Genomic DNA, 20,251 nt, shown 5'->3' with positions numbered 1-20,251 from the left:
GGTCAAAGGTGAATTTATTCCCTCTGCTAGCTCTGTCCTGGGGCTCTCCCTAGGCAAGGTCTGTCAACTGTTCCATGCCTCTGCCAAATTACGTGATGATTTTGTCATGTGGGCTAATATTCCCCAGTGATTCAGTTTTAATCAAATGCATGGAAGTGAAGCATTGCTGAACAGAGTGGTAACAAAACCAAGCACTTTTGCAAGATATGGAAGAAGTACAGTTGGGTTTTAAAACTTGTGCGAAGGTAAAAATCCTTCCCCAACTCAGAAAGGCTCTGCAAAGAAGTTACTACAGACAGGATCTCACATTTATAAGTGACTTTGTAAATCTGTAACCTTTCTCACTGCGATAATAGAAAATATAATTCATGTTGAAATTTAATGTGCGGAGCAAGGGATTGAGCTCCATATGGGTGAATTTTAGGCCTGCTGCTTCCTACATGCTCCAACTACATCCACCAGCTTAGTAGAATTTTACAGCAGCTTGAATAATAATCTATTCAAGTGCTGGGATAAGGTTTTAAAAGACAATGGCAGCAGCAAGAGATGGCTCAGACCACAGAAGTGAGCTTCTGCTGAGGGATACAGATCATGCAGGTTTTGCAACAGTCTAATATTATACAGTAATGAAGGTGTTATAATTGACTGTCTCACAGAATACATTGAAATACTTATTTTGTGCTGCACTATAGTAGTGCGTGCTATGGTCGTGTAGGAACAATGTCCAACCCTTCACAGAGAATCATAAATAAAACAAAAACTGAAATAAAATAAAGTAAAATAAATTACAAAAATTCAAAGGCCATTTCTAGATTAGCAGATGGTTTATAGATGGATTGGGGCAACCCTGTGGAGAGAAACAGTTGATGCTGACAACACGTGTCCATAATGTACACCTTTCAAGGCTTTTTATTTCAGATTAACTCTAGTCTGGCTCTCTGGACTGAATGCCCATTTGCAGCTGGAGTGCATTAGTTACACTCCTGGAGTGTGCTAAATCTTCCAAATCTGAATCCTAGTTTCATCTGAAAGGAATCAAGTCGAGGCACTGCAAAAGCTCCACATGACATGAACCAAAGCTCAATAAGAAAGAAAGAAAAATATGCACTTCAAAAGCATGCTCTTGATTCAAACTAACACACTAACAAAGATGTGCCTTGAAAATACATATGCATATCTCAGCCCACACACATATGTATAGAAATATATATGTATTACTAGCTTAAAAAAACCAAAAACAACAAAACATTTCTAGCATAAATTAGTGGATATCATTTATCTGTTTTCCTTATGAGTTAATTTTCTTTGTTTACTACAAACCAGCATGGCTCTACCAGGATTAATTTGCCCAGTACTTTTTTTAAAACTTCAGTCTAATTAAATTTTAAATCTTTTAATGAGCCTTATCATACAATTTTTTCCTCCATTAAAATTTGATCTCAGAATAGTGATCCAGTAATTTGAAACTAGTTAAAATTGTTCATTAGCATGGAATTTTGAATACTGAATTAGATGTTGCACATACTTGTAAAACAAATGTTGCATGTTAAACAAGGTGGTGTTCTGTAATAGCACACAGCTTATCAGGGAAGCTATCTGTGTACATTTAGCTTACAGTCTTGCCAAGTACACCAGTTGATTGCCTTGGCAATAACTTTATCTTTATAAATAACAAGACATTTATTTCTAAGCAACAATGGAAAAAATAGCTTTGAGTCTGATTCTACAACAATAAACTCGGGGATGCACATGTGAAAATACTTAGAAATAAGAAGGTACAGACCCACAGAACCTTCAAGTACTACTGAAAAACTAACAAACATAAACTCTCATTTATAGGGATAGGGGAAGAAGGGCTTGTGTATTTTGTCATTGACACACACACTACAGCAGAGTTAGAAGACAGAATTTAGGGATATAAAATTCAAGATTTTTTTTTCTGGTATTCAAGATTTCTGTGTTGGTTTAGAAGACCATTTGCTCAGTTACAACCAGCAAATATTTTGATTTTTTTTTAAACTCAGGTGTATTTCTCATTTCCCAACAGACAGTTTCCAATAAGCATCTAGAGCACTTACTAACTGAAAAATGTTTTATTTTTAAGTGTGCTCTGCTGCTCAGAGTTTTACATTGCACAGCTTGGGAACACATCTCCTTTCCTTTACATTTGTGCATCCTGAAGAGTGTGTGCTCAGTAGATACAGGACTGTACACTGAAAAAAGAGCAATGTAATTGCACTGTGCTACAGTAGGCACTCCAGAAAGCACCTTCTTCAGCACATCACCACTTCTTACAGAAAGCAACTCTGTTTATCCCTGAGGACTTCAGTTGGCTGATGCAGAGTAGGTCCGCATCTTATTAGGATGTCTTCATTGAATAAGTATCCCAGAAAAATCAGGACCTGGCCTTAAATTCTCTGCTACTCTGCTACTTTAAAATAGTTTGTGTTTCTGCCTGTATGTACAGGCTGTGTACTCCACAATAATATTTATGTATCCATCCCATAGTAGCAGAATATTTTAGACACCTTGATGCTCTGATATTTCAAATGCTCAGAATCATTTGATGTTTACAGTAGTCAATGACATGTGGGATATGGTGATAGGTGAGCACCAGCTTTGAAAAGCTCCTGTCCACAGTACAAGTCCACAAGTCTCTTCAGCTGACAGCATTGTTGGGAATGAAGGCAGTTGCATTTAACATGGGAAATGTTTTCCATGAAGTTGTGAACGAAGAATTGTCCTGAAAATGCATTTTTTATGTATACCAAAGAAGCAAAGCAATGACAAAAGCTAACATTTAAAATGCAAAACAGCCAGTGCTGTGTGACACAGTGTGAGATGTATCTGAAAGTCTTAAGGTTGACTAATTGAATTGCCATTGATAAGATGTCACTTAAAGAGACATCTCTGCAGTGAAACATGGGCTTGCTGTAAATGACCTGTCATTAGAGCCATGGGTAATGTCCGTGTCCAGACTGAAAAATATTGTAGCTCCCAGCAATATGCTCAGTAGGAATTAAAACAGCAAGAATGCTAAGAAGTCAGTGTACACGAACCACCAGAGAATTATGCCTCAGGTGCTACGTTAATTTACTTGTTGGCATACATTAATTGAAACCAATCAATAAGGCCGGTGGTACAACAGAGGGAATGCAAAAGAAGTAATCGATTGCCACACTTATTCATTTCAAACTTGGAAAACAGGAATAATTTAGTCTAAGATTTTTCATTTCTGTCAATACAGATAATGGGATTACTTATTTATTTTCTATTCTTTCAGCACTAATTATAATAACTATGATGCCTTTCAACAATCTTCGTGTAAACCCCAGTATTCTGATTAGCAGCTGTTAACTTGCTTATAATGGGAGTGACTTCTTCCCTCTGAGAAATTAGAAATTATATGTTTTTGCTATTGCAAATAATGTTAATTATTTTGTCACAGTGAAAGCAATTATATATTTTAATAGTTATAAACTTGAATTCAATTTGATTTTTCCATTTTTGGCATACTAGCTTTTAGAATTTTTCATTCCCAAAGATAAATATGTTCAAAGTAATTTTGTAAGAACAGAAAGAGCCGTGCTTCTGATTTGTTTTTTATTCAATTTTCTCTAATGTATTCATTCTATATGTCCAGTGTTGACTGGTATACCATATAATTTGATTTTTAATGCAGGTTATTTTTAAGGTGGGTTGCCGGGGCTTTTCTTTTTCTTTTTTCTTTTTTTTATTTTCTTCTGTTGTCTTATTTTCTACAATTATTTCTGTGAGCTCCAGCAGTCAGTTCTCAAGACCACACTGCCTAAAAAGATAAATAAATAGGACCATTGTTTCCTATGTTGCATTTATCACCCTCTTTTCACAAAAACTGCTCATCCTTACTGATCTTCTGTTCCCAGAGAGATCAGTGGAAATCAGCACACTGTTATTCATAACTTTTGCACAAGGAATGGGAATTTATTTTGTGGTAAACATGGTGCCAGATACTGTCATTATGTCTTTGGTGACACTGAGTTTTCACAACATTTGTCTGTAAATGAATAAAACCTGAAAATTTAGCCTTTACAAATCTGTAACAGCATTACTTTCCTTCTGATAATGCTCAAAGGCATTAACTCCGCATAATAGTGCTCAATTCAACCTCCAGACAAAGAATGGATCTGCAACTGTCCTTGTGTTCACTGAAGCCATGGATGTACAGAATTGGAACAAGATGGGTCAGTAAACATTGTTTGCATGGTTTTGGAGGAGTGCAGGCAAGCCATGAAAGATGCTGCACAGAAAAAAAAAAAAGACAAATTAACCTGTATTGATTGATGGGCAGGGTGCTTATTTGGGGGTTGCCCACACCTGGCAGATTTTTCCCACACTGATGTGTTTAGCTTGTAAGTGAACTGAACCATCTAGCTGCAAGTTCTATGTACATGTCTTTGTCTCCAAACTCTTGCTTAATTTGGTTCTTAAACATCACTTCTACAGGATTATTTTCTAGTGCAGTCTAATTACTCCTTATTCTTGAAGGAAAACCCCCCAAACAACACAGCAAAGCAAAATTATAGGGAAAAATCACCCACAACTATTACCTTTTTGTTAGACTGAAGATAACATAACCCTGCAGGTGTCACTTTTGCTGGAGACTGGAAATATTGGTGAGTACTAGAAATGTAGACAGTGAGGGTGGTGTTCCTGCTAAACAAGTGTGAAAGCAAAATAGTAATTAACACCCAACTGGCACACCAATTTTCTGTTTACTCAAGTAAGTTTACTGCAGGCCTTTAAAATTACCTGTTGACTACTAATGTGGCAGAGATGTGTGAAACACTGAGAAACAGTAACAAACTCACTTAGGTCCTTTTCCAGGACAATGCTCTACAACGGTGTGGAGTTATGGATTATACATTTTTCAACAGTTCTCCGGCCAAAGGTTAATTCAATTCCCAGAAAGGACAAAGTCCTGTCTGCCAATTAGTGTGTAATGTGTGAGACTGAAACCAAGCACTGAATCCCAGGTTGCTGCTTTGGGAATTCAAAGTCAGGCTGAAGCTTATTTTCCCTCTCATATTCTCTAAATCTTATTCACGATTAAGAATTTCTATAGTTTGAAGTAGTTTGAGCTTTTCATTTTGAAGCTTGAAAGTAAGAATAGTGACATTTCCTGTCATAAGAAGTTAGAATTGAAATATACATATCATAATTATAAAAGTGGAAGTAGATACTTCCATCTCAAACTTTATAATTTTTTTTTTAAACGTTGGTAAAAGAAAAAGCTCTATAGCAGGCAAAAGAAATAAAGTATCCTACATCGGACTGCTCAAAGTTTTTGCTGTTTTCTTGCAGCTGCAGTGTAAGATTCAGAGACAGCTATTGAATAGGTCTATTAAAGTAAAAAAAAATCACCTTTATGTAATTTGCACTACTCATTTAAGACACTAACCATGTACAATAACAGGTAAAGACATAACAATTCTCCTTTCTTGCAGTCATAAAGGCTAAATACTTTGCATTTGATAAGTCCTATGTAATTGCTCAAATCCAGAACTAAGATTATCTCATATAGCTTCTATTTGAATGGAGAGATTTAGTAGCTGCATTTGTGAGGGACGGAGCAACAGCCAATTTATGGATTTGTTTCCTGTCAGTAAATCTAGGGGCTGCTCTCTCATTTTCAGGAGCTACTACTGATAGCAACTACACCTGATTTTCTCTCTGTTTTACCCCCCAACACCCCTTCCTTTTCCTTTGAAAGTTGTGCCATTCAGCTTCTTCTGGAACAATGTCATAGGCTGTCCCTGTGGATGCCTGCAATAAACAGCTTGTGCTGTGAAGGTTCCCTTCCTAAAGATTCAGGTCCTAAATCCCTTCTCTGGCTCTATTACCACAATGCTAGTTTCAATTCATTCCTCTTTCTTCCAGCCACAGTGGAAAATGGTGCATACCATCAGGTCAGCTCCACATTTCCCAGTTTCCCACCAGCACATGCCCAAGTCATGTGGAGGGACAAAACAGGAAAGGATCTGGGACTGGTCTGGAGCAGCTTGTTTCTCATTAGCCAGCCAAGAAGTACACACTGCTCAGTCACTCAGTGAGACTCAGAATAAATAAATACTGTGGTCATGTGGACCTTAATTTGGGTCTCTCTCTTTTCCTCGGCTACTTGTAGGAATTTAGTTATCTGTGAGACCTCGCAAGCAAACTGAACTGCAAAGTCAGGCAGCAGATTCCAAGATTAGCCATGAACAGAGACTGGCTGTCATTGTAATTGCTCAAATGTTTTGTCTTTTCCTGTTTGAAGCATGTGAGAAGGGGACAATATAAAATCATCCCAATTTCAGGCACAAGACCCCCACCTATGTTGGCCAACACCACTGTGAAAACCAGCTTGAGAACCAGTGTGACTGGTCCCCTCTTTTCAGACAAGTTTTATCTTAAAGACTATGGCTTTATCAAGTATGTATTAAATAGAATAACTTTGCAAAGAAGCTAGCAAAATGTATCCTACCCTGAGCTGTTAAGCATCCTAAGATAAACAATGAAAGAACAGATTTCTTATCAAAAGGAGACAAAATGGACAGACAGGGGCCAAAGGGATAGTAATAATATTATTGAAGGCTTACTGCACCAACACTTGTCCAAGTCAGGTTTGCTAAAAAGCCCCAACAAACCACTAGCAGCTTTGCAAAGAGATGGCAAAGGCTGGAATTTACCCAGAGTGCTTCAGCTGTACTTTGTCTTTTAATATACAATAATTCACAGAAGTCTCACTTGAGAGGGAAAAGTATCCTGTAAGCAAGTGCACTGTTTCTGTAGGACATATAATGCTTGAGGATCCTCAACCCAGTGTCTCAAGTTTTTGTTCAAAGATCCATTTTTAAAGCATTGTATAAATGGCTTCACAATTTAATTAAAGGCTTATAAGCTTTATTGAATGAACTCTTCAGCATGCTCTGCTCACCAGCTTATGACTACAGAGACATTATTTAGGGAACATTAACCTCAATCTTTCATTTGAGTCAAAACTTACAATTTTAAACTTTTAAAGGCAACTTATCTTCCACATAAAATTACAAACAAAAAGTGGATTTCAAACACAATATAAAATAACTGCCTATCAATCTTCCCTACCAGACCTTCCACGCTCATACTATCTTAGCCTGCAGATCCAATTATCCTCCAACATTTGCTGCTCAACCATGCTGAGATTATTCACCAGCCCTCCAGTTAGACTGTAATAAGAGGTCTGTGGGTGCATTTACACTCAGAGAAATAAGGTATAAATGCTGGAATTGCCGTCACATCTTTTTGAGTTACATGCACAGCCATAAACTGTACAGTAATGAATCAGACTATTTCCAGCTGCTTTATCCATTCATTTGCATGATATTTGGACTTGATAATTCAAAAAAAAAAAAAAAAAAAAAAAATATATATATATAGGTGCAGCATGCCTTCAAGATGATACAGCTCTTGACCTAAAGGCCTTACAAACAATGTGCTAATATCACATGGAAGATATTTCCTCCTGTGCCCAGACAGCCAAAGCTCCAACACGGATATGCGATTACCCTCTGTAAAGGCAATCTCTGCCCCTTACTATTTTTATTCTTTTTTTAAGCTTTACATCTTAAGAAAGTAATTGTACACACTGAAACTGTGTTGACCTCAAAGATAAGTTCTGCACAAAATTTGGCAGACTTTCTGCTGCTCAGCAAAAAAATATAACAGCAGATTAATGATGAAATGGTTTCTGATACTCCAGTCCTCATGGTGTTTTGCTCACTGCAGTAGTTGTACATCACGGTGAAAGAAAAGCCCTCTGCCACAGGACATCAGTATACATTGCCAAAAATGTCAGAACCACAGTTTTCAGCCCAAAGCTGCAACTACTTGAACTACAGGAGTCATTTCATTAGCTGACAGCTGTAATAAGCTGTTCTTTCTCTGTGTGGAGAAGCTACTGGTAGGAGGTACAATTCACACAGGCAGCCTCCATAAATCATATACCACTTTAAGAAAAATATACTTAAGGAAACATTCACAAAGTAATGTGAAGTATTTTTCCTATTTATTATCCATATGTTCTTAGGGCAATCATGCATTAATATTTTGCATTTCAAAAGCTCTCAACAGACTTTCAAGACATGGACAAATTTCAGGAAAATTCAAACATTTTGTTCCCATTTGTACTATTATTTCTGATATAGAGAATCTAGAGCCTTGCTGTTTCTTGATGACCTGTTTCTAGTGAATATATTCCTATTGACCCAGAGAAAACAAAATTAGGTGCTTTAGTTACAGGTGGAAACCATGATGCTCGTGTTTATTTACTGTGTTGCTACTATGTAAGGTAATAAAAAATTGTAACTGGAAATGTAATCAGCTGGAAAAGCAACTAAGAAATTTCAAAACCATGTGGTAATAATGAAATGCAGTGTATCATTGAATAATTAACATACATAGACATTTTCTAGTCTTTAATGCTGTGATAACCGTTCGTCTCCTAAATGTCTAAGGAAAGCCATGAAGGTGGTGGGAAGAGGCTTCAGTGTCACAAACAAGTGTTTGCCAGCTACTGCTGAGCCAGGCAAGTAATAGGTCCTCAGATCTACCTCTTCAAATGGTTTTTCTATTATTCAAACACTTTTTATGGAAACCATTGAAAATTGCTGGTAGGTAATAATGCAACTGAACACCCAGCTTTGTTTTGTTTCTTTAAATCCAAGTTACATTCCCTCCACTAACCCAAATCAGGTGTGTAATCTCCATTTTCATAGCGAATCTCCTCTATTCTTCACCAGTAGCTTATTGTTAAAGAAGCAGAAATACTATGATTAAACAAAAATAACATTAATAGAAAGATGGGTTGTGTAATATTTGATATTGCATTTATGGCACTATTTTTTTTATCACATAGCACTATACAAGCAATTACACAGCTTGTAGATTTGGTTTGAGGTTTTGTTTGTTTTTCTTTGTTTTGTTTGTTTCACTGTTCTTTGGTTTGGTTTTTTTAAAATTTGGAAGCACACTGGAAAGGATTTATCTGGCATTTTACTTTAGATGATTAGTACCAATCAATTAAAAAACTACTGCAGTTGAAGCAGAGTCTTGGAGAGGGGTGTTGCATCTCTGTGGCAGACACATAATTAGCTGTCACATCCACAGAGTATTCCCTAGCACCAGGGAAAAACAACAAAGCAGAGCAAAACCAGCACCTCATTCCTGCACTCCAGCAATGGCTCTAACCAGCAGGTGGTCCAGGTGGAGCAGCATTTAAGTTGTCTTAGATGCCTATGGAAGCAGTTCTTATCCATTAAGTTTTCTGAGCCATTTTAAGATGTCATAAAGAAGAAAAATACACTGTCAAGGTTATGTATTTCCATTACTTTTTTCCAGAATTGCTGATGAGAAGAGTTATCTGTTCCACTAGAGGGAGGAGCAGGCTCAGGAACTGAATTTCCAACTAATGTTTCAGTGCCACCTACAACAGACTTATTGCTTCATGAAGGATGGTCTGTTGTCAGAAAGTGTTGAAAGGGCAAAACTGGAATAGGAAGTTTTGTAGCAACAACAATAAAAGAAAAGCAAAAAAGGAAGAATCCCACTTGAGGTAATTTGGATTTCTTATTTTGTCCCTGCTTATCTGGAAAAGGCATGTTGTTTTCGTTATAAATCATGTATTTCATAATATATTTAGATTTCTAGATCATGCTTTTCTTTGACATAGAGCTAGTTACCTGGAGCAGAGCAGCAATTTGTGTCTTATCTCCTTTCTTGTAAAGCGCTTCATGTAGATGTTTTCTTGTATTCTGTCTTATTTCATCTTATTGCTAAGATTTGGTAACAAGACAGTATCTTTAAGTATGGTATATTTAAGAACTTATAGATCATTCATACCTTTTAAGTATGAAGATATTAATACTTCTGATTCTAGTGTTTTTTCCCTGAAATATAATTGAGATAGAACAGACCTAGAGATTTCAAAATTTCAATTTTTCCCAAAGAAAACTCAAGAAATGCAAAGCCTCCATGTCAGAGCTTCTATCTGTTTGCCTCTATATAACTATAGAGCAAATCATTGTCATGAAAAGATTAAGGTCACTCACCACAGAAACTATTTTTAGTGACTTTGGTTGGGACAAGTCCCGTGCAGCATAAGGAGACAGAGGAACAGCTGTATCTTATGCAGACAAGCAAGGCTACAAGGAGACATGGCTTTAGTCCAACCTATCCATCTTACCTGGAACCAGCCATGCATTCCTCTCCGCCTCCTCCCACCCTGAAGCAGTGCTCAGACTGATGTTCAATTTTTCCTTTAGGGCATTTTGTGATGCCATCCATGCAGGTGACTTACACACAGTACTAAGCATGTTTCTGTCTTCTGGTTGGGTTTGACCAGCAGCTGCCACATTTGACTCTCTCTCTGAGAGACAGTCTTGACACAAACAAACAAACCCCCTCTGTGTTGTGAATTCAATCTAGACAAGACTCCGGCAAAGAGGAGTGCTGTATTCAGAGGGGAAGGTGCACTTAAATGTTGGTTCTCAAGTCCCCAGGGAATTGGTTTCATAGTGCTTTAGCACACACCCCTAGAAAATCTTGTTCCTTGCAGAAGTTTTACTGTAGCACATTCCATGAGGCCAGAAGGAGACATTATCTACAGAGCTTGAAAAATTCTGTTTATCCTGGACCAAAGACGTTAAACTCCCTGGTTATTAAGACAGAAGCCTTGAACTTGATGGGATGCAAAGAGTAGGGTCAACATGCTTCTGGCAGCCCCAGCAGGAAATGTGCTGCATGATTTTATATTGCCTAGTGTTTTCTAAATATTTAGTCTCTCATGCTTCTCATTACTGTAGCTCAGCCAAGAATCAATGAAAGTCTGAGTAACTGAGGTCAGCTGAAATTTTCCTGCCTTCCCAGAGATGTGTGAGAGTTTGAACCATTCTGCACAGCAACATGTTAAATTATAGTCAGAATAAAACCAGAAAGATCTTTAGAATCACCCATGATCACCTCAGCAGAAAAGGGCAGAACTGTCTTGTACTAAACTGCAAGAAATATCTTGAGGTTGTCTTATTATAGGTTATTCCTGACATCAGGATAAGAAGTGTGTAGTCCGAGATTAGGAATGCATTGCAGAGTCATACAGAGGTCAGTGAGAAGAAATTTGCATTATTTTTCTATTTCCAAAGTATATAGATTTCCCTTCTGACTGTCTCGATCTGTGATGATAAACAGATGAGCAGAGAAGCTGTAGAATTCACACTTGGTTCCTGTTGTCAGAAAAAAACATTCTGAATAATATCTTCCATCTATGGCTGGGCTCTCTCTGGATCAATGCAAAGTTATGGCCACTGCCTCTTTTGATCTCTGCTGATTAGCACAGAACTTGTGTCTCATTAGTCAGAGGTGGGTGATGCTGGGCACTGAGGGCACTTTAGCAGCAGCAGATTATGAACTATGCAGCCTTACAAAAAGTATCACAATAAAACGGATGTATTTCACTTTGCAGTATTCTGCATGTCTTGGTATAGGTCAAGATCAGTTTCACCCCATTTCATCTTTTAAAGTGCTGCCTACTGCTGTGAGTTGCATGAAGTGAAATTGTTTCATTGGCACGAATCAATGGGAAGAGGAACAAAAGAATTATTGTACTTGTACTTAAAATTATTTATCAAGCCAAGCAAATACATACCATTATGAATTGTCCTAAAATAACCAAGGAGGGTAACCATCAGCAAAAAATTCAGGCAGCCACTTCAAGCCTATAGGCATTTTTTTTCCTTGCATATAAATATCTGTGACCTCAGATAATAAACAAGAAATTTACCCTAATGAAAGTAGAAACCTATTCTAGCAGATTTAAGATAACCTTTCTTGAAAAACAGGGTGCAACATTTAAATAAACAATATTCAAAATGCTTGTTTATACAGAAATACAGTTGTGAACTATTTTGCCAGTATGAATGGGCTATGGCATAATTGCACATTGGCTCTGTCACACATGACAATAAAGGAATGATATTGAGAGAGGATAAAGAAATCTTTCAGACCACCTACTTCAAATTTCTCCTAGCAGAGATTTTGAGAGACTGATTTCTTATTTGAAATAAAGTTCACAGTCAGGATGGTTCCTCATATTATGGATATATTGTGAGAAATTGAAAAAAAAGAAAGAAATAACACATTAGCAATCTACATGCAAACACAAGCAAAAACACTTTAATTACACAAGCTACTGATAGAAACACAACACCCCTCTGCAATCAAGTTTAGGTATGGCAAGGCATGAAAATGCCCATCCTTTCTCTTAGCCATCATGCTTACTACATAATATTTGTAATCAGAACTTTTAAGATGAAAATACCTCACTATCTCAGAACATGTCCAAGACCAAAACTTTGTATCTTATATCTTACATATACATTTCAAGATTGAAAACTTTGTTCTTCTTGAGTTGAACTGTTATGGACAGAACTCTGTTCATTTGATTAAAGTATGGTTTTGATATTTTTCAACCAAGATAATGCTTCAAGGTAGAGAAATACCAATTATCCTACACATTGTTGAGGAAGTAGAAAATTAAAATTCTGGTTTGGGTAATGTGTTGAACACAACTCAAGTGATGTAATGCTCTTCATTCCACCATGGCTGTAAAATTATGGAAAATGTAGTATTTTCCCCTTAGAAGAGAAGAAAACTACTTCTTGGTTTTGCTTGCCATCTAGTCATTATCATTATTTAGATATATGTTATTTATTTGGTGGTCCTCTCCTTACTGTGGCTGTTTTCTGATATGAGGTTCACTAATACACACAGGCTGTGGGTTACTCCAAAATACACTTCAGCAAATAGAGTTAAATTTAACTCGCAGTATCAAATCTCTGTGCAAGATGAAGAATATTTGGACCCTGTAATTCCTTCTGCCATACTTTCCATTCTCTCATTCCTCTCATATTTCACCCAGAGGAAGTGTTCCTATCTTTGCATAACAGAATGGAGATAGTTCAAAAGAGTGCCTTGCTTTCATCCATGTACAGCACACCCAATCTGAAAGTTATTTGAAATAGCTTCTTCAGTGCCTCATTATGATGCCATGGGCAGTTAAACTTGATAACCATACCTTAGTATGGGAAACAGTGACACTTTTTGAATTTCCTTAGATCTTATGGGTGCAATATTGTCAAGAACAGCTTTTTTCTTCTTTATAAAAACAGTCAGAAGGGCTGTTAGCCAAAAATACTTATCTGTATCAGGGGTGTATCTAGGGACTGAAGTTGGCTTTATCATATTCAAATATTTCAGTTAGAACTGTTTGCAGTCCTGTCTGCTTACAGACAATTTGTTTAATTTTCCTGTTCAATTTTTAATGCAAAAAGGATTTTTTGTTTCAGTTGCCAGCTATAAAAACTCAAGCATGGGTTCAAAGAGTAAAACCTTAAATTCATTTATCACTAATAAAGTTCTTTACACATCTAGGGTGGATTTGAGACATAAACTTGCAGAGTAATTTATCTGAGTCACAACTACCACTGGTAATAAAGGACAGTGAAAGAAAAGCATTTGCCTTTCACATATTAAGTTGGGTGTGGCAGGAATTGCAGTTAGAAGAAGTTTTGAAAATTTGGAAAGTTTTATAATGAATCAAAATGAGCTTACAGCTCTTTTGTCCAGCTGTTCTTATTAAAATCCTTAAGTATTTGCATTCTTGGAACAAGAACAAGTTACAAACACAGTTGCAATTTGCTTAGATTTCCATATTTGCCCAGGGCAACACCATATGCAGTAAATCTCTCCTGTAGTTAGGTAACTTGTTCTTACATCTGTATTGGTTTGGAGGATCACTTTACCTTTCATTTTTAGGGATTTTTTTGGTGCTTTCTATCACTATTTTATTTTGAGTGTGAAACTCTTAATGAAGACTTGAAAAAAGTTCCTTAAGCCTTGGGGTTTTTTTAGAATGTACTGCAGGACACTAAAAAGTTGATTTAAGCAATACAACACACGTATGCTCACAGCAAGTGCTTTGCAATGACAAAATTTCTTCCATTATCTTTCTGCAGTTGTTTTTAGAAAGAAAAGAGCTGGAAGAACTTAAAAAAAAGGCAAATAAAATAAACCAAGAGTTTAATTGACAATTGTTTTTGAGTTCAAGCAAGCACATATAATACTAGAAACATCAAAGTGTGATATATTAGATCATATAGTCATATATGTTTGGTTTTGAATATATAGTCACCATTATAGCAAACTTAGTGTGAAAAGTCACCATTGTTGGCAACTGAATCCTGTTTTAACAGGTAAGTCAAATTCTTTCTTATGACACTTTTAGGAGCAGAACAGGCTTAATTGTTATGGGTGAATAACAAAGATGCACGCTTAAGTTCATTTCTTGTGCCTTTCCATTTCTTCTCTCCCACAGAAGCTCTGAGAGGGAAATCCAGAGCATGCAATGGAATTTATGCAGAATAATTTCCCCTAAACTGAAGAAAGAGATATAGAAAAAGCCACATTCTAATTGCTTCTTAAGCTGTTTCTTTCTTCAGCCTGAAAATTTCTCCAGAGGAATGGGGATGATTCAGAACTTTCTCAGATAGGGAACTTAGATCAACGCGGAGTGATGCAGAATTAGCATGAAAGGACTTTTGAGCTCAGTGCCATGCCTTGGTTGAAGGAAGCCCTGTGCTCTGAACCAGGTGAAGATCCAGGCAGCCTGAATTACAGTATAAACCATAGCAGTTTCTTTACTTCAAAAGACTGAGGAGAAAAAGAAGGAGTGATATATTGGGCTGGAATTGCTTCATGTGGAATTGAGGGCCCTCAACTCCAGCTCTTGCCAGGTCTTGTGACTCTGTTTTAGGTCTCTGATACCTCCTCAGCCCTAACAAACTATTCAATGTTATGATTCAAGGCAGGTTAATGGAAGATGGACAAGGAACATCTTCCATCTCTATTGTGCAAGGAGAAAAGGATGACATTTGGGGCCCTAGCCCCAAGTAAGAAAGTTTGTGGCTCAGAAGCTCAAGCACTTGTCTGAAGACAAGGCTTTCAGGGCTCTGCCTCCTACTCTCCTTAGATCAAATCTTAACGTTATAACCGCACAGTATTTGTCTGACGCCAGTTGTACTACACACCGCTCTTGCCTGACCGCTCATTTTCTCTTGCCACACTTATATTGTTGGTAAATAGATCAACTAACTTACTCTGGGGAGCAAGAGATGAGTTGAGTGTGGAAAGAGGACAAATACACTCAATGTGTTCACTACTGACAAAGGAAAAATCTAGAGGACACTTGGGGAAACAAATTTACTGTACGAGAAGACGACTTGGCAGACCTGGAGAACAGATCTGGAAATGGTTAAGAAAAGATGGATGATAAAGGATTAGAAACAAAGAAAAACGTCCTTATGGAAGGCACACAGAGATGGCCAGGGAAGATAGGAGGATGGTCCACACTTGGACATCACTATGAACAAGGACAGATTAATCAGTGGAGAAGTTTGGAGGACAGAGTTAATTGAAGGAAAGGATTGATGTGTTTGGCAAACTATAAATTGGCAATGGTGAGAGAGAACTGATGGGGTTGATGATTAGAAGGACAGGGAATTAAAGATTTATGGACTGAGCAGTTTAGACAGATAGAATATTACAGGGGAAACATAGGATGTCGACTAAGTCTCTTGTAGATTGGAAGAAACCTTTACTTGTATCTCCCAACATGCTGGGGGAGGATTACTTGAGTCTTGTAAAACCTAATGGTGCTGTTTAACCTACATGCTCAAGTATAGATCCTTGCTTTACAATTCTTTCAAGGGCTTTAGGGTTATTCATTTTCCCTGTCCTTTCTACAGCTTTTTTTTTTTTTAAGTCTATCATGTAATTGTTGTGGAGGACACACAATGATTCTCTTTGTATTTCTGTTGTGTGGTGGATCACTTTGATGAATGTAGAAATTTGAAATTGTCTAAACTTTCCTTGAGGAGACCCTTTTCCCTATAATACAGGCAAATATGTGTACAAATCCACTCAACTTTCTTGAGTTATCGTGTCATGAAACATGGAAAGAGGTGGAAGAAACATTAGACCATAAGCTCCTCCTGAACCTAGAACCAAGGGATGAACTATTTCCACAGGGCTTGATGAATACAACTTAAAATAAAGTGTTGGAAAATAGTGTTACCCAGAAACTTTAGTATTGATACGCAATTACTCTAATATTTTCCTCAACAGAAGAGATAAAAATATGTAAAATTCCTGATCTTGTATGTTAACAAAGAAGTAGTTAAGAACATAACAAGGCCATACAGAAATACATTAGTACAAGGACATACATGATATAAGTTTAAAAAAAATTTGCATTTTAAGACACAGAAAAGGGCATCTGGAAAAGACATCCAAGTAGAAAAAGTCAAGTTTAAGCCCACTATCTAAATCTCCACCTCTTTCTTTCACAAGCACGGGCTTGTAGCCTCAGATGGCGTCACACATCACACACAAAACTTCTGCCGCCTGCCACCTGGGAGTCCAGGTCTGGTTCTAAAGAAAAGCAACATGAGATTGCTATGTGGTTCTGAGGACACAGAACACACTCAAAAGGGCAAGTGCAAAATCTGGGCAAACAAAAATCACAGTTTCCTAATAATTTTCATGGTTTTACCTAAAGACTCATTTGCTTGACAGCTGATTCCACCACAGAAACATCACAGCCCATGGAATTCCTCTCACATAAAAGGTCTAGAAAATACAAATCCCTTCCTTTCTCCCATCATCATTTTTTCTTTCTTTCTCCTTTTTTACACAATTACCTGTTGACCTACACAAGTTTGCTAAACTATGCCACAGCTAACAAGTCAGGGAATCCCAGACAGAAGAAGACAGACTTCTCAACTCTCAGTTCACTTAATACTTTACACATGAGTAAAGTATACTGCATGTGCTTATTGGTATACATTGAAATTTCTTATGGTTTCCTAAAAACCAATAAAATCTGAGCCTCCTGCGAATAACATATTTGCCTCTGTTTCTTAGATTGAAATTTGGTTGTGCACATAGACCTTGAAAAGCTACTTGAAGGAAATATTTTGTATTTATAAGGTCCATGTGGATTATGTTGCTTATTGTGGTCCAAACCCAATTGCATCAGAGACAACATGAAAAGTCCACAGAGTGGGAAAAGAGAAAAAAAGCCTCAAACAAAAGAAATAAAGAAAAGCATCAGAACTCAAATAGCCTTCCCTCTTTTTAAAAACCTATTGGGAGACTCTGTCTAATAAACCTTTTGTTTATGCCCTGCATATGCCTCGTTGTAGAACTGGTTGAGTCCTCCTCATTTCTCCAATATTCAACTGGTCAATACTCAATATCAAGGATTCAATATTACCAGGGAAAGCAAGAGGAAAGGGTTGAAATTTCCTTTCACTGACTAAAAAGTCAATAAACAATCACCGAGCTAAGCTGTTTCACGTTTTCACAATGGCATCTTTTGTTTTTATGAGGGTTCTTATGGAAATCAGTGCAGCTTCTAGGCAAGTGTCAGCCATGGTACCAAAAATGCTTGCAGAAATCTGGTATTGTAGAGGGTTGGGACACAATTGCTGTACAATTTGCAGAAGTTTGGCTGTGTTTGCTGGAAGACTGAAAAGCTATAAATTACTCTGAGAAGCACTAGGATAATTTAACTAGCTTTCTGCCTTCTTTCCTTGTCCCTAATCACCAAAAGCTGTATCTCTTTCCACACTGCTAGAGCCTCTTTATGCCAGTGCAATGCCCCTGGAATGTACAGCAGTACAAGATATAAGTAGAAGACACCCATACAGACAAATATAAAATGAATGAAGAAAAGCAGCACGTAGTAAAAGTCAGATGTGATGTTTGAAGATTAGTCTTACTACTCCATAATACAGCAGGACATTCCTAATCTGTTTTGTCTACAAAGTGCGTCCAACAAAGGCTTATTTTCCTTAAGTGAGGAGGGTGAACTTCAGCTTAACAAGAAACCTTCACAAATGCCAGCTCTTGCCTATCAGTTGAACCTCGATGTTTATCTACACACAATGGTCTAGGATTAGAGAATTGCTCCTTCTACCCGCACATCTGCCAAACACGGGTAGGACACAAAACGTTTTTCCCTCAAAAGAGAAAAAAAAAGCCTCTAAAGGTCTTCAGTTTACCCAGCACAACCACCAACTTAAAAAAAAACCCAAACAATTCTTTTTATAACTGAAACGTGAAATAGAAATGAAAAACATCTTAACTCCATTTAAATCCATTTTTGAGTCATCGATCGTTAATTAACCCTAATACATCCCAACGAACACGAGGGAAAAAAAAAAAAAACCAAAAAATTGGATTCTGATCTTGTTATAAGTAAAGTTGTATTATTGCATCCTGAATTTCGCATGTGTGTTTTGCACTTCTCTCTTCATATGTTTTTATGGCGGGTTTTTGGGTTTTTCTTTTGTTTTTTGTTTTGATTTTTTTTTTTTTTTAATACCTTCTCACTCAGGTGCGGCAACATTCCTACTGCCAGCCCTGCACCGAAGGAGCGGTTCTTGGTCCACCCCCCCGCGTGGCAGAACGGCGCAGGGACCGAGGGAAGCCGGCCGGGAGCCTCCCCCCCGCATCGGGACAGGGTCCGGTTCCCTCCAGCGGCGGCGAGGGCGCGGTACTCTCCGCCGTCTGCGCCGGGCACCGCGTCGAGCACTCTCCGCGAGGGCGATGCCCCGCGGGGCGGGGGCGACGCGGGTCTGCGGCACTGCAGCAGCAGGAGCAGCTGCTGCAGCGGAGCCGGAGACGACCTCCCTCCTTCTCCTCCTCCTCCTCCTCCTTCTCGTCCTCCTCCTCCCCCCGCCCCGCCGTGCCGGGGGCCCTCCATTGTGCGGGGAGGCGGCCGCACACCCGCGGGATGCGCATCCCCTCCGAGCGCCGCAGCGTAGAGAGAGAGGCGCTCCCCCGCCCACGGCTGGCGGGCGCGCTGTCACACCCCCCTCCCGTGCTGCGCTTTCCATTCCCAAAGATACTTATGCACCTACCTACATATATATATATATATATATATATATATATATATATATATATACACCTATGAACAAATATATATGCACATTTCCCCCCTCCCGCTGAATTGCGCTCTCCGCCCCGCGGGGAATCGGCGGGGGTAGAGGAATCGGCGCTTCCCCCGCAGCGCTGCTCCTCAGCGGCGGCATCCCCACCAGAAGGGAAAAGGTTACTGCAAGCGCGGCGAAAACAAAGCCGGCGCTCCTCGCCCCGGCTGCGAGGACCGACCCGCCAGAAGTTGCGGCGCGGCTCCCCCGCCCCGCTCCGCGGCGGCGGGACAGCCGGACAGGCAGCCCGAGATCGCCCGCGGGCGGCGGGCACGGCGAGGGATGCCGGCTGCGCAGCGGTCAAACTTCTTTGTTAATCACACCCGAGCCCGCGGGCGGCGAGAGCGTGGGGGATGCATCCCGCAGAGCCCCCGGCAACTTTTCCCGACAACGCGCTCGCCGCCGGTACCCGCGCAGAAACTTGTTGGACCGCTAACCCTGCGCACTCGCGACTTTCGCATCCCCGCTCCCGCGGTGACCTCTCCCGGCGCCTCCGGGAAACTGTTGCCTCCCTCGCTCGGTGCCGGTGCCCGGGAGCGGGGAGCGGCCATCCTGTCCCTGCGGCTGCCGGCCAGACCCCGGCACCGGCCGCTACTTCGGGAGTTGGGGGACTCACCCTGCGGGATCAGGCGGCTCTCAGAAAACTAGCGGTTCCATCATCCAGGCAGTCCTTCCCAACTTTCCTTGCATAGGGCGAGGACAGAGCTCCGTGTATTTATATGGAGAGGGAGAGAGAGGGTGAGAGAGAGAGAGAGGAAGCGCGCTGAAGTCGACAAGCTGTTCAGCAGACTTTTGAATAAAAGGGGGATGAAACCGGATTCTTCCCAGTATCAGGACCCTGGAAAATCAAATCCTTCTCCGGAAAGGGATTCTTTCGGCCCCGTTCTCCGTGTTACTCTTAGGGCGCGGAGCGGGAGGCATTGCATACAAATAGAGCCCGGCAGCGGCCGCGGTTCGGCGGCGGCGGCGCCCCCCGGGTCCTACAGCCCCGGCGCCGGGCAGCGACAAAGCCGAGCGGCGGCGGCGGCGGCTCCGGGGCGGGCACGGGCTGGGGGACGGCGGCGGGGGCGAGTCCCGCTTAATTGATTCGTTACCTCGCCCATTGTGATACACGTCGCAATGTTCGAGCCGGAGAAAGGCAC

At 39.6% G+C, this 20,251-nt stretch overlaps 1 protein-coding gene across 1 annotated transcript in view; it reads right to left on the bottom strand.

Moving 5' to 3' along the window:
• ROBO1 (roundabout guidance receptor 1) overlaps positions 1–20,043 on the bottom strand; it is a 698,238-nt gene extending 678,195 nt beyond the window's left edge. The window contains exon 1 of the mRNA XM_039556121.1: positions 19,726–20,043. The gene's annotated coding sequence lies outside the window, so the exon portion shown is untranslated. The remainder of the gene's footprint in view (positions 1–19,725) is intronic.
• Between the last annotated feature and the right edge of the window lie 208 nt (positions 20,044–20,251).

This window comes from Corvus cornix, chromosome 1, assembly GCF_000738735.6.
Source record: "Corvus cornix cornix isolate S_Up_H32 chromosome 1, ASM73873v5, whole genome shotgun sequence".
Classification (NCBI taxonomy): Eukaryota; Metazoa; Chordata; class Aves; order Passeriformes; family Corvidae; genus Corvus; species Corvus cornix.
Note: the sequence above shows the minus strand (reverse complement) of the source record. Positions and strands in the feature narration are given on the sequence as shown.